The sequence below is a fragment of the Cibotium barometz genome, chromosome 9 (assembly GCF_041138505.1).
Source record: "Cibotium barometz isolate CiBa-2024 chromosome 9, ASM4113850v1, whole genome shotgun sequence".
NCBI classification, from domain to species: Eukaryota; Viridiplantae; Streptophyta; class Polypodiopsida; order Cyatheales; family Cibotiaceae; genus Cibotium; species Cibotium barometz.
In genome coordinates this window covers 59,426,238-59,438,922 of record NC_141054.1, presented here as the reverse complement: position 1 = coordinate 59,438,922, position 12,685 = coordinate 59,426,238, and positions in this window count along the sequence as shown.

Genomic DNA, 12,685 nt, shown 5'->3' with positions numbered 1-12,685 from the left:
ATGCGATGAAAATGGATGAGAATGAGATATAATGTGATAAATGTGCATGTGAATGAATGAATGGATGAGGATGAATGTGATGAGTTGTGAATGAATGAATGGATGAGGATGAATGTGATGAGTTGTGAATGGATGTGGTGTGATATGGATAGATGTGGATGTGATGTAATGTGGATGGAATGTATGTGATGTGATATGGATAGATGTGGATGGAATGTATGTGATGTGATGTGGATGCAATGAAAGTGATGGGTGTGATGGGATGTGAATGGGAGTGATGAGATGTGAATGGGTGTGATGGATGTGAATGGGTGTGATGAGATGTGAATGGGTGTGATGAGATGCGAATGGGTGTGATGAGATGTGAGTGGATGTGATGAGATGTAAATGGATGCAATGAGATATGAATGGATGTGAATGTGATGTGATGATATCTGAATGGATGTGGTGAGATGTGGTGAGATGTGAATGTGGCGTAATGAGATGGGAATGGATGTGATGTGATGTGGATCATCTGGGTAGATGTGAATGGATATGATGTGATGTGAATGGATGTGATGTGAATCTAGGTAGATGTGAATGGATGTGAGTGATGTGAATGGATGTGATGTGGATCTGGGTAGGTGTGAATGGATGTGATGTGATGTGAATATAATATGATGAGATTTAAATGGATGTGAATGTGATGTGATGAGATGTGAATGGATGAGATGTGATGTGGATGGATATGATGTGATGAGATGTGGATCTGAATGAATATAAATGGATGTGATGTAATGTGAATGGATGGATGAGATGTAAGATGGGTGAATGTGATGTGATGTGGATCTAGGTAAATGTGAATGGATGAGATGTGATGTGATGTGATGTGGATCGGGGTAGATGTGAATGGATGAGATGTGATGTGAATGGAGGTGATGTGATGTGATGTGGATATGGGTAGATGCGAATGGATGAGATGTGATGAGGATGGATGTGATGTGATGTGATGAGGATCTGAATAGATGTAAATAGATGCGATGAGATGTGATGTGGATGAATGTGATGTGATGTGGATAGATGTGATGAGATGTATTATGATATGATTGGATGAGAATGGTTGAAGGATGATGGGAATAGATATGATTGGATGAGGAATAAGCAAAGTGAATTGATTTAGAAGAATGTGGAATAACAAGAAATGATGTGGAACAATGTGGAAAGATGAGAGTTCGTTAGAAATTATATTTATGTCCTGTTTTTAAATGACTGTTTTATGTCAAGAATGCTAGGAAAGCATTTTGACCATCTTGTGAATTAGGTCGTGTGGAGACCTAAGTGATAAAGTTGCAACAGCTGACGGAGAGTCAATGGAGGACGTCTCGCATAGCAAGGTCGTCCGAGGTCTTGACCAGCCTCGGTTCGATTTAAATGGTGAGCTTCTGTACGGTGGATGAGTGACCAAGGAAGTAGCTTATGAGTGAAGCACTAGGTGACCTACGAAGAAGGAGCCTAGAGGGTGCTGACCATATGGTGCTTGGGCTCTGGGTCATCGAAGATACCCACGCGTGCGTCGAGGAAGAAAATGGAACAAGGAGTTAGAGTTGTTTTCTAAACTCAAGCATGAATCTGGTTGATTAGCCTTGCTGGTCTTCAACGGATGAGTCCATGGCTCTTTTATATGGATCTGTTGGTTGATCTTGCTGATCTTCAATGGAGAGTCCATCTGGATCTTTCTTATGTGATTATATTTCCAAGTACTATGAGCTAGGAACTATCAAAAAGGCCCCTGAGTGAGAAAGTGGTGAGCATTCTGGTTTGCCAATGATGCCATAGGTACGCTGGGGAAGAAATGAATGTAATACTTGATTATATTTCTGGGTACTATGAGCTAGGAACTATCGAAAAGGCCCCTGAGTGAGCAGGCGTGAGCGTTCTGGTGCCAATGATGCCATAGGTACACCGATGAAGGAATGATTGCAAATTAGAATTCAAGCTAGATATTTTGGAGGATTATGATCAGTGATACTATGGTTTCATTAAAAGATTGTTTTAAAGACAGCTGAATCTGTGAAAAAGGCAATTTCATATTGGGTGTGTAAGTGGTGTGACTATCTTGAACTTTGCTTGAAACGCCCGGCTAGGGGGGCTGGGAACTCTTTTCCCTGGTACCCGGGGCAAAACATAACCAAATTCCTAAATGGATCCTATCACTACAGTGGTTGGGGCGGTTGGCTAACCCATGGGATTGGATGGGGTTAGGCTGGACTAATGGATCCCTAAAATGAAACTCAATTCTATTAAGTTATGATAGTTGAAGTAAATCCCGGATAACCCTTGTTCTATGGAAAAGAATCAACGGTTGTGCCTCTTGATGAGGGAAAAAGCGTTGGACTCTATGATCCAAGTGCAAGTCTCTTCCTTGATCTAACCATGAGACTTACGGGTGCGGTTGGATCAGTTTGGTTAGTGAGATGACCTTGTTTACATTAGAATAAAATATCCTGGAAGAATCGCCTATCTCTGCTGGACGAGGGAAGTTTTTCCAGGTTCAATTTTGGAAGAACCGAGGGATTAGTCTCTCGTCCAGATATCCGTGGTGGGCGAGGCCCTGAGTCTCTGCCTTACGCAAGAAGTGCTAGTTCCGCTGCTAGCACCCCCGAATTCATTGCGCAGAGGGGACAGGGATCTTACAGTAGGTCTCCCAAATAAATGGTTTAGCGAGGAATGGTCGCCGCCTGGCCGGTTACTCGCCCATGAGATTGAGCGTTATGGGGCGAGCAGCGGGTGGCTAGTGGTAGCCACTGCGGGTTTGGGGTGAGTGGTCATGCCGCCATTGATGATGCTTCACGTCAAGGCATGGGCAAAGGATGTTGAGGTTGAGGCGGTCGGTGATGCGGGTAAGGGGCTCAGCCTGGAGTTGTCGACTAAACAGGATGGCTATGGCCTGCTCGAACTCCGTGCGGTCAAGGGGATCATGCCAGTTTAGAGGGGTTGAGCGGAGGGTTGACCTCCTCATGCTCAAATGGTGGTGGTGGCAAGATCTCCCCTTATTCAAGGGTTTGGGTGGGTGTTTGTTGAGCCGGCGATGAGGGTGGAGGGGTTGTTGATGTTAAGGGTCTTGTGGGGCGAGGCTGGCGTCTAGAAGTGGTGGGAGTTTAGTGGATGTGGAGACTATATCCCCAAATGCGGTGTGCATTCCTAAGTGAAGGGATAAGGAAGGTGGGGAAGGGGGGCATAAGAAGCTGGTGCATGAAAAAGAGGAAGGGTAGAGGTTCCTGAGGGGGATGGGGATGGTGGGCATTGGTTATTGGGAGGTGCAGAGGATGAGCTTAGTGGGGGAGGAGGTGATAGGGGGAGAAGAGGGTCCTGGGGGTGGAGGTGGCAAGCTGCACCCATCATCACCTTTGTCGTTGTCATCCAGGGCAAGGTCAGCTCTAGCGACGTCTGTGGGGCCATAGGGATAAAAGAATCTAATAGCAGTAGGCAAAAGCCTCGTCAACGGAGAACTCCCATATGTGTGTATCATCAAACTGGCAAATGCCAGTTTGCTGCCATCACCTCGATCTGCATAAAGCACCTATGGGTAGAGAACCAGCAAGCCATCTACGGAGTATGGTGAGAGGGGGCCTGCCCCCCTGAAGAGAAAAATAGGCACTATTAACTACTTGGCTCTCAACTATCTATAGATAATGGAGTGCCCCTGTGGAGATCTATGAGGAGTAGAGGTGGGGACATAAACCTTCCGAGATCGATAAGTGGATTAGGTCGGCTAGGTGGTCAAGGTCAAAGGGAAAGCCAAATCAAACAACATGGCTCATGCTCGTCCCATGATGGCCTGGAGAGGGTGCTGGGGGAGCTCAAAAAAGTCATGAGGGTGCTGGAAAGAGAGAAACCACTGGAAGTAAAAATGGGGAATCAAGGTTACACTGGCAATGGGGAGTTTGGTGAGGGCATATGTGAAGTGTTGGCAAGAGAGATGATCCATGTGTGGGAGTGACAACACATCTCTAATCAAGGCAATACTGAGCTATACCCGGTGCCTTCGGCCCTCATGATCTATGACCTTGCCAGTATGTTGATTGGCAGCATCACAGGTTTTGGTGAAGTAAAGAGCATTATAGAAGTCTAACCCCCATGGCTCTAAGGTGGGCAGTCTCCCTAAACCAAGCTGTTCCAGCTTCTGCACCACAATGAGGTTTGCAGCCATACCCCTGTAACACGGTCGTGTGTATTAAAGGATCTTGTGCTCCACCTTATGATGGTTTTTCATAAGGGAATGTACTATATGCCCGTTAACCTGCTTCATGAGTGCTTCACCCAATGACAAAGCTGGGTTTCCGGTGCTTTGCATACTCTTCGAAACGGCCACCTTGCAGGTCTCTTCCTCCGAATAGAGGTGTGCGGGAGGACCTCATGGGAGGAGTCGGATGGTTCTGACATGGTGCTGGTGGCTGATAGGTGAGTGTGAAGGCTCAAGAGAAAAAACGGCAAAGTTTGGCTAGGAGAAGAGCTGAAAGTGAGGAAATGGAGGGGGTAGGGGGCTTATTTATAGATATGGCTGAAGGGTACGGCCGTGGCAAATCCAGGGAATGGTCGTGGCACTTTTAGGAACAGTCGTGGGGCAAAGTCAGCGAACGGCCATTGCAAACGGGCTGTGGAAGTAAATGGGCACAACGTTGGCAAACGAACAGCCATGGCACATCAAGAAATCCAGAGCGAGCGAGTGCGGGCTTTCGACTTGGAGAAGGGAACAAGCGTTTTCTTAGGGGACTAGAAAGGGATGGCTATGGCACACTTTGAATGGCCAGGGGCTTTGAATAAGATTTGGAACGGGCATGGCACTTGAGTTGAGAAAGAAACGACCGAGGCATTCTAGAATCCGAGAAGAGAACGACCGTGGACAATGTGGTGCGGGCGTGGCATTCTTTTTCTTTTTCTTTTCTTTTCTTTTTTCTTTTCTTTTTTTTTGGGTGTGTATCCTGAGATAGGTTTTATACACAAGATCTATGCTGCCAGCACCCCATTGTGGGTTTTGTACTGAGCGTGTGCCTAATTTGCTAAGATAAGGAGTCGATTCCAATTGGGTGATGGCAAGGTAGTAGGGGTCACTTCCTTGAAGGATTCTAAGGCAGTTGTTGGTAAGGCAATACGTGAGGCTGAAGGAGTTGATGATGGCATTGTTGTACTCTGTTGTTGTAACCTCATAATGAGAGGTGGGGGGGTTGCTGATGTTGAAGGTATATCAGTCATTGATTTTGTCAACAGGGCAGCATGGGGGTTTCATTGTCACTGTGGAGTTTTTGTTTATCTTTGTCCTGTGGGCAGTCTTCATAGCAGCACATGTCACCTTAGGCTCCCATTGAAGGGTGGGGGACTATTGAGTGACACGGTGTGGAAGTTGAAGTTGGGGAGATTTGGGGACCCAAATGCAATGGTTGCCCTTGTAGAAGTGTTGGGCTCGTAGGAGATGTTTGGGGATCCATCGAAGAGTCATTTTTGGGAGGATTAGAACTGTAAGGTTCCCCCCTTCTAAAATAGGGAAAACACTTAAGATAGTCCACTAAGTCTTAACTTGGAGAAAATTTCCTATTCATCGACACCTTGACCATGTAGAGATTCAAGGATACGATTCATAGGTAAGACCTAGTCCACTAAGTCTTAACTTGGAGAAAATTTCCTATTCATCGATACCTTGACCATGTAGAGATTCAAGGATACGATTCATAGGTAAGACCTAGTCCTATCCCGCAGGGGGGAGCGTGATCTTCTAAAAATCAAACCACCCATAGGGTAATTGATCATAAATTGGGCAACTACTAGACTTGATTTCTAGAGGCAACGCTTTTTTCCTCATCCATGCAAGGCACAGCCGGCTGGCCTAGTCTTCTAGAATAGAGTTCTCCAAGAACCTATTTATCTAGCGTAGGGCTTTCATTTAATCTGTTGGAAAGCTACCCGACTAATCGGGTCTACCCGTCCGTAGGATGGTGCCATCGGGGCATTCCATCCTCCCACTTTCCACCCTCCCGTCCGTAGGATGGTGCCATTGGGGCATTCCATCCTCCCACTTTCCACCCTACTCACGCGTCAATTTGTTTTCTAATTAATCCTACCACACTGTTTGTTGACATAAATAAACATATTTCTTAATTAAGGCCCTTTTCACAAGGTTTGTTATTAAAACAGACTTTTTCCATAATACAATAATGCCAAAAATAAGATTTATAAAAAGTTTATACATGAATCAATTCCATACAAGCCAAATCGGCTCTCTTATTCTTTTCCTTTATACTGCCGATGATCTAGAATTTGGCCTTCGAGTCTCTACATGTTGGGCAAAACCCTACAGGACCATACAGCTCATCGTCGGCCCGCTGGCGAGGACTCAAGCCGGCCTGTCGCCCTCTCAGGCTCCATCGCTCGATCCTCCCGCCCCTCAGAGGGATGTCTACACACTAGGGTGGGCTAATTCACCGCACTAGCCTGGGCCCTCAGAACTAGGCAGCATCACAGTCACTCGCCTCAATCGGCGAACCTCATTCTCCCAATGGTATGAGGGATACCATGGGCCAACTCCGGGCCTTACTAACGTCTCCGCCGTCCGGCTACACAAGCACAAGAACGCGACAGCATCAAGGCAGGGAGAAGTTGTACCTATACCTTAATTTAACCAAGATAACAATCCATTTACTCAACTAAACCATAGGACTAGAATCCATATAAAACAATCCTTTTCACAAAGATTTTTGTATTTCAACTTGAGATTGCGATAAGACATTCTTTATTTAAGGCATATGCTATTGTTTAAAAGAATACAAACTTTAACTAGTAAATCAATCAAATAGATCACTATTAACAATTAATAGAGAAGCCGGGGCCATACCTCAACCCCTAAGAATGATATGTAATTGAAAAACAAAATATGTATATAACTTATAGAAATTTGTCGTTTATCGTTACCTTTGCTCGATAACAAGAGCTTTAGAACTTGACATATGAGAATAGAGTCTTATAATACCTTCTCTTACAATTGAAATCATCCGATCATCCACAAGCTTTATCTCCTCTTACTCGTACTGTGACTTTTCTCTCTTTCGAAGGTCTATGGCAAAATAGCCTTCTCTTCCAGGGCTACGACATACTATTCTTTCTTGTAAAAACAAGTTATGGAGTTTTGGTCTCTTCCTCCGAAAGACCATAGCAATCTAAGATTCTTTTCTAAGATATTAGATAAGAATGAAGGGATATATACATCTCAAGCTTTAGGATTACCTTGAGGCTACTTGTTGCCTTCTTACAGTTTTCCCTGTGTAGACCCTGACAGAATCAGAAAATTGTTTCGGCCATAACTCTCTGATAAAAACTCAGAATATGGTCATATAACCAGTCAAAAGAACTGGAAGATATCTAGTCTACAAGTTAGCGTGGGTAGAATAGGCAAAAACGTCTGTATATAGCCACAAACGCGCCATCTTTAGAAATGCGTTGCTTTTTAACTAAAAATGACTGAAATTTGCGTATAAGCTGTCCGTTTTGGATGTTGTAAAATCCTACACTAGGGTAAAATCACGCGCAGATTCCAAATTTGGTCTCAGAATTTGAAGATTCTAAGTAAAAATGACTCATTTAATAAGATCATTGATTTTTATACCATAAAAACTCTATTACATGGACATTTCTTTATTAGTGAAGGTGGGTATGTTACATCCTTCCCCCCTTAAAGAAATCGAGACGTCCTCATCTTATCATGAATTGGGGATAATCCTTTAAGAGTGTAGCTTCATATTCCCAAGTTGCATCCTCTTCAGGGTAATCTTTCCACTGTACTAGATGTTCTACAAGAGTTCTATTTCGGAGTTGCCTTTCCCTAGAATCTATGATGCTACTTGGCTGTAATTCAAGGACTCCTTGAGTAGGGATTACAACTTGTTCATCATCAAGAATATGATGGAGACAAGGTACATAAGGTTTTAAAATGAAATACATTGTGGACTTTGATATGGGCTGGGAGTTGGAGTTTATAGGCACTTTTACCTAGACACTTGATAACTGTATAGGGACCACAATACCTAGGGCTGAGCTTCTTATATTTCTCAAGTGATAGAGAACTTCGTTTGGGTCACACTCATAGAAGAACTATGTCTCCTTCCTTGAAGATCCTTTCAGACCTCTTGGTGTCAGCATAATACTTTTGTCGATCTTGGGTAACTTTAATATCCTTTTGGTTGCCTTGGTTTGTTCCTCCATCTCTTCGAGCATTTTCCTGGATGCCTCAACTCTTATGGTCAGATCAGAGAAATTTAGAGGAGACAAGCATTCTTGCCCATAGAGTGCTTTGAATGGTGACATTCCTATGCTCTGATAAGATGCATTGTAGGCGAATTCTACCAGAGGAAGGTATTGAATCCACCTTCTTGGTTCCCGCCCACAATATGCTCTGAGAATGTCTTCAATTACTTGATTGACTCTCTCAGTCTGGCCATCGGTCTCTGGATGATAAGCTATGCTAAAGCAAAGTTGAGTTCCCAGGGCTTGAAATAAGGACTGCCAAAACTTTGAAGTGAAGTTAGAATCCCGATCACTTACTATCCTTTTTGGGAGACCATGAAGTTTGAGGACTTCCTTGATAAATATTCGAGCAACATCTGAAGCTTTGAAGGTCTTCTTTGCTGGTATAAGGTGAGCTACTTTGGTAAGTAAGTCCAGAATGGAGTCATATCCTCCTTGAACAGTGGAGAGACTTGTGACAAAATCCATACTAATGCACTCCCACTTCATCTGGGGAATACCCAAGGGTTGAAGTTTCCCAGGGCATCTTGACCCTTTCAGCTTTGATCCTTTGGCATGAGAGACATTGCTTCAAGTACCGAAGGACATCATTTTTCAAGCCTGCCCAATGAAAGCTCCTTCTTATGGCATTTAATTTTTTTTGCATAGCCTGGGTGTCCTAGCGGTAGGACTATCATGAGCTTCATGGAGGATAAAGCAGGATCCTTAGGGATACATAGCCTGTGATTGAAGTAGAGGCTTCCTTCATGAGTGGAGTATCCCTTGATTAGATTCTTCTCTTTCTCTGAATTTCCCCCTTCTTCTACTAACTTCATCATCCTCTCATAATCTGGATCATGAGATGAGACTTCTTCCACCTTGACCAGTATGGGATTATTTGGCATTAAAATTTCACTCAAGAAAGATTTGCGACTAAGTGCATCTGCTACCACATTATCTTTGCAAGGGCAAAATTTGATGTCGAAGTCATATTCTTGTAGAATTTCAATCCATCTCCTTTGCCGCATGTTGAGGTTAGTCTGGGTAAAGATCCACTTTAGACTTTTGTGGTCAGTTACAAGCTGGAATTTGTCCCCCAAGAGATAATGTCTCCATAATTTGAGGCAATGAACAACTGATAAGAGCTCCAAATCATGGGTGGCATAATTTGCTTCATATTGCTTCAGCTTGTGGGAAGTATAAGCGACTGGTCTTCCTTCTTGGCCTAAGACACCACCAAGTGCTAGACTACTGGCATCAGTAACCACTTCAAATTCCTTGGAGAAATCAGGAAGTTTCAAGACTGGGGCTGAAGTAATAATGACCTTGAGCTGATCAAAACCATTTTGATGGATTGGAAACCACACTATTTTGCAATCCTTCTTAAGAAGATCCGTCAAAGGTGTAGCTACCAAGGCATAATCTTTGATGGATTGGCAGCCACACTATTTTGCAATCCTTCTTAAGAAGATCCGTCAAAGGTGTAGCTACCAAGGCATAATCTTTGATAAAAATCCTATACCATCCCATGATTCCCAAAAAAGGTGTAGCTACCAAGGCATAATCTTTGATAAAAATCCTATACCATCCCATGATAAAAATCCTATACCATCCCATGATTCCCAAAAACCCACGAACTGATTTAGGGGATGGCCACTCCAGAATATCTTTGACCTTGGCGGGGTCTACTGAAATGCCATCTTTGGAGACGATGAACCCAAGATACTCAATTTAATGAGTAAAGAAGGTACATTTGCTCTTCTTGGCATAGAGTTTGTGTCTACACAACAATTGCAGAACTCTACGCACATGCTCCTCATGCTCTTCCATTGATTTGGAGTAGATTAAGATGTCATCAAAGAAAACAAGCACAAATTCATGCAAGTAAGGATGGAATATATTTTGCATTAGGCGGTTGAAGGTTGCAGGAGCATTGGTTAACCCAAATGACATTACAGTAAACTCATAGTGGCCATAACGGGTATTGAAGGCTGTCTTGGGTATATCTGCTTCCTTGACTTTGATCTGATAGTAACCAGACCTCAAAACTATTTTTGAGAAGATTTTGGCCCCATGAAGCCTGTCAAGAAGTTCGTCTCGATGCGAGGGATAGGATACTTATTCTTGACAGTGACTTGATTCAACCCTCGATAATCTATGCAAAGGCAGAGAGTTCCGTCCTTCTTTCTTTGGAAAAGGACAGGTGCCCCCCAAGGACAGATACTAGGGCGTACGAATCCTTGCTCAATGAGTTAGGAAAGTTGCTCTTTAAGTTCACTGGCTTCAGGAAGGGACATTTTATAGGGTGTTTTTGAGACGGGTTGAGCCCCAGGGATCACCTCGATTTCATGATCGACTTCTTGAGGAGGCGGTAGCCCTGTAAGCTCGTCAGGGAAGATGTCAGAGAATTCTTGGAGCCAAGAGAGTTTTATCTCCTTACTAGGTTCAATGGCTTTGTTGAGCTTGACTAAGAAAACTTGCTGACCCTTACGTGTTCCCTTGAGAAGATGTTTTGCCTTGACTACCCTAGATTTAGGTTTTCCTGTTATCCCCTGAATGGATATTACTTGGCCATGCTCATTTTCAAAAGTGATACTCCCCTGGTTACAATGAATGCTAGCTTTGTTTGCAATTAACCAATCCATCCCAAGGATTCCATCATAAATTCCTAATGGCAAGACTCTAAAGTGGCCATGAGTTTGCTCATTACCCAGCTCAAAATCAAGGTTTCCTATAGAGTGGCGAGATACTACTTCTTTCCCACTAGCTAACTCTACAGTCATTCTTCTAGCTGTTTTTTGACCCAAGTTTAATTTTTGCAAACACCTAGGAGAAAGAAATGAATGGGTACTGCCACAATCAATCAAAAGCTGAAATGGCTTACCGTGATGAGTGGCTGGGGTTTGGATTACACCAAATTGTTTATTCGGACCTTGGTGTTCTACTACCGCATGGACGGTGGAGCCATTTCCAAGGTCGGTTCTTCACTTATAATACAGGCGGTCCTAGCAAATGCTCCTCCGCGGCCTCTGCCATGCCCACCACCTCTTGCACCTTTGTTGTGGATAGGGGTTCCACGGCCTTGATTTCCTCTACCACCTTGGGGAAATGATGTTGCCATCTTGGGACAGTTGGCCCTAAAGTGTCCCGGTTCATTGCACTCAAAACACAGAGGGTTCTACTACCACATGGACGGTGAAGCGCTCTTCTTCAGCCATTTCCAAGGTCGGTTCTTCACTTATAATACAGGCGGTCCTAGAAAATGCTCCTCCATGGCCTCTGCCATGCCCACCACCTCTTGCACCTTGGTGGGGGTTCCACGGCCTTGATTTCCTCTACCACCTTGGGGAAATGATGTTGCCATCTTGGGACATTTGGCCCTAAAGTGTCCCAGCTCATTGCACTCAAAACACAGAGGGCCTTCTCTGGAAGAAGCTGCATACGAGCGGGGGACAAAAGAGTTGCTTTGTCGCCCTCTGTTGTAGTAGGGAAAATTCTGTTGGGGTTTCTTGTAGGGTTGATCTTTAGGATTTGCCTCAGGGTAAGATCTCTTTTGAGGCTTAGGTTTATCAGTTCTCAAATCTTTCACAAGGGGCTTTGCTCGTATGAGAGCATCCTGTAATGAGCTTGGCCTCATTGCTTCAAGGCGGGAATCTAAGGGTTCATTTAACCCTTGGCAGAAACGAGCCACTTGCTGGGAAGTAGTCATAGCTAGGGCATACTTCCGAAGAGTGATAAATTTGGAATAGTAGTCCTCAAGAGTTAAGCTGCACTGCCTAAGACTAAAAAACTCATTCATCTTTATGGATTCATGGGAGGGGGGAAGATATCTTTCCTTCACAGCGGCCTGCTTGATATCTTCCCACGTTTGAGAATGCTCGGTGACTTCCTTGTCACGGCACCACTGTTTCCACTAGAGTTTAGCATCTCCGATGAGGCAAAACCGTGTAAGCATAGACTGATTTGCTACTCCAGTACCAACGGTAGAGAAATAATCGTCCATCGCTTCAATCCAGACTTCAGCATCCTTCTTAATCTTTGAACCTTCTCTGCATTTGCTTGAGCAGGAGCTTGTTCTCCTGGTTATCAGTGTAAAGCGCATTGGGAAGTAGAGGGTGATCATCCTGGCCATCATTGTAAAAACAATTTTAAGATTACAAGATTCATATTTGCACAACGCTTATTTTGGAGAGTAAAACATTGAAATCATTTTATTTCCAAATATTTACAAGAACGAGTTTTATTACAAAGATCTAAGACTAATATAATTAGTCTTATTTGCCATCAAGGGAAATTCCTAAGCTTGACTATGACATAAGGGTAGAGCGGTCCACATAGGTGAAATATGGGGGTTCCGTTGTAGTTTCTAAGACTCTAAAAACTGATGGTGGTAAGGGTGGTAGACTCTAGATTGAGGTAGGTCCCAACACAGCTA